The sequence below is a fragment of the Gobio gobio genome (genome assembly GCF_949357685.1).
Source record: "Gobio gobio genome assembly, chromosome: 14".
NCBI classification, from domain to species: Eukaryota; Metazoa; Chordata; class Actinopteri; order Cypriniformes; family Gobionidae; genus Gobio; species Gobio gobio.
Genome location: NC_137107.1, coordinates 53,985,427 through 53,987,926, shown reverse-complemented (window position 1 = coordinate 53,987,926; position 2,500 = coordinate 53,985,427). Strand labels below are relative to the sequence as shown.

General features: G+C 34.9%; 1 protein-coding gene across 4 annotated transcripts in view; it reads right to left on the bottom strand.

The window, feature by feature from the left end:
* LOC307137254 (ral guanine nucleotide dissociation stimulator) overlaps positions 1-2,500 on the bottom strand; it is a 42,293-nt gene that overhangs the window by 23,048 nt on the left and 16,745 nt on the right. The window lies entirely within an intron of this gene.

The window sequence follows — 2,500 nt, the reverse complement described above, 5'->3', positions numbered from 1 at the left end:
CACACACGGGTGCAGCGTTTCATCTGCTCACCAAGCTCACAGTGGGGTAAAGCGTGCCGCAGCGGAGACGTGTTCTCTGAGTGACCAATCACGCTTCTCTGTCTGACAATCCCATGGACGAGTTTGGCGGTTGACTTGCCTGACTGCATTGTGCCAAGTGTAAAGTTTGGTGGAGGGGGGATTATGGGGTGTGGTTGTTTTTCAGGGGTTAGTTCCAGTGAAAGGAACTCTTAATGCTTCACACAGACTCAGAGGCACATTTAAAGACATGTAAACACTGAACCAGTATAAATAGCCCTACCCTGGAGGTAATAATACTGTATATTATTGATAACAAAACTATTATTCTGTGTGAAAAGGAATTCAAAATGAGTAACTTGAAATGTGATATGATGTAACAAACAACTGGCCTGTAGAAGATGAAATGCAAGAAAGATGTTTTCCCATCATCGTTGTAAACAAGATAGAGCAACTTTAATTTAAACTTGAGGAGCTGTAGAGTTTATTCATATTTATATGACATTATAAATATGATGGTTGTTAGACATCCTCTAAGGGCGTCCTCCCCCGAAGAACATTTAGTTCATTTTACATTTAAATGCATAAACCTGGTGCATTTTGAGAGCAAATGTTTTTTTTTTTTATGTTGTACTCTAGTAATAATGTATTTATTGGCTCCAGTCCACTCTTTGTGAATCTCCTCCACATTTTTGAATGGGTTTTGTTTCTCAATCCTCTCCAGGGTGCGGTTATCCCTATTGCTTCTACACTTTTTTCTAGCACATCTTTTCCTTCCCTTCGCCTCTCCATTAATGTGCTTGGACACAGAGCTCTGAGATCAGCCAGCCTCTTCTGCAATGACCTTTTGTGTCTTGCCCTCCTTGTGCAAGGGGTCAAAGGTCGTCTTTTGGACAGCTGTCAGGTCAGCTTCTTCCACATGATTGTGTGGCCTACAGAACTAGACTGAGAGACCATTTAAAGGCCTTTGCAGGTGTTCTGAGTTCATCAGCTGATTAGAGTGTCTTCAATATTCAACCTTTCACAATATTCTCATTTTCTGAGATCCTGAATTTGGGATTTTCCTTAGTTGTCTGTTATAATCATCACAATTAAAAGAAATAAACATTTGAAATATATCAGTCTGTGTGTAATGAAGGAATATAATATACAAGTTTCCCTTTTTGAATGTAATTAGTGAAATAAATCAACTTTTTGATGATATTCTAATTATATGACCATCACCTGTACATGATAGTTCATAAATGGTCAAACATGTAGAGTATGTAGCAAAAGAGGTTACCTTTGTTGAATGATCTTATTTCTAGAATAATTAGAGGGCCTGTAATATATATTTATATTTATTATGTAGCCTTCATATTTAATAGGGGTGTAATTCACGGTTCAGTTTGTATGTGATATAATCAGGGAAAAAAGAACAAATAATCGAACAGCACAAATAAATACAATAAAGCAAAGCTAAATAAACTGTGCTCTCCAGGTTAACATTAGTTCTCAGGTCCAGAAATTGAATATCAGTAATCAAATGTAAAATAACATTGCATGTTTGACTGTATAAATGAAAGATTGTTATTAAAGTTAGAACAGCTGGAGCAGTGAGTGATGTCTACAGCAGGAATATCAGCTTTGCCAGAATCCTCAAGACGCTCATGTTGACAACGGAAATAAACCAATTCCCTTCATTGTATTAACTCACATTTTTTATCTCAATGAACTACAAATTTTAAGGCAATTTATTTTTTTAAGTTAAACCAACATATTTTTTTAACAGTGCAGGAATGGAAAGTTTACTTGTTTTTTATTATATAAATTTTTATTTAATTGTATTTTTCTAACAGTGTTTTTGAGGAAAACATCACTGCACTTTCTAAAGTTTACAGAGTTAGAGACTTTGGGAAATGTTTAGAGTTTTGTTTATTTATTTCCATATCATATGTGACCCTGGACCACAAATCATAAGGATCATAAGGGTCTTCTTTTTTTTTTTTTTTTTCATTGATGTATGGTTTGTTAAGATTGGACAATATTTGGATAATATTTTGGAGATACAACAATTTGAAAATCTGGAATCTGAGGGTGCAAAAAAATCTAAATATTGAGAAAATCTCCTTTAAAGTTGTCCAGATGAAGTCCTTAGCAATGCATATTACTAATAATAATACATTTATGATGTATTTACGGTAGGACATTTTCAAAATCTTAATGGAACATGATCTTTACTTAATATCCTAATGATTTTTGGCACACCCAAAAAAAAAAAAAGGATAATTTCATTCATCAACGTGTGTGTGAATTTGTCCGTTAAAGCGTTTAAGACCTCAATATTTGCGCGCTATCTGAGATGTGTGTTTGCGCACCGCAACACCTCATTCGCGTCTTCTGGCTCCAGAATGTGTAAATTGGCTTAGTTTTAGTTTATTATTGGGCCTAAATAATTTTTGATAAGCTTTTAAACAGAGAAACCAACCAGACACTGAACTTC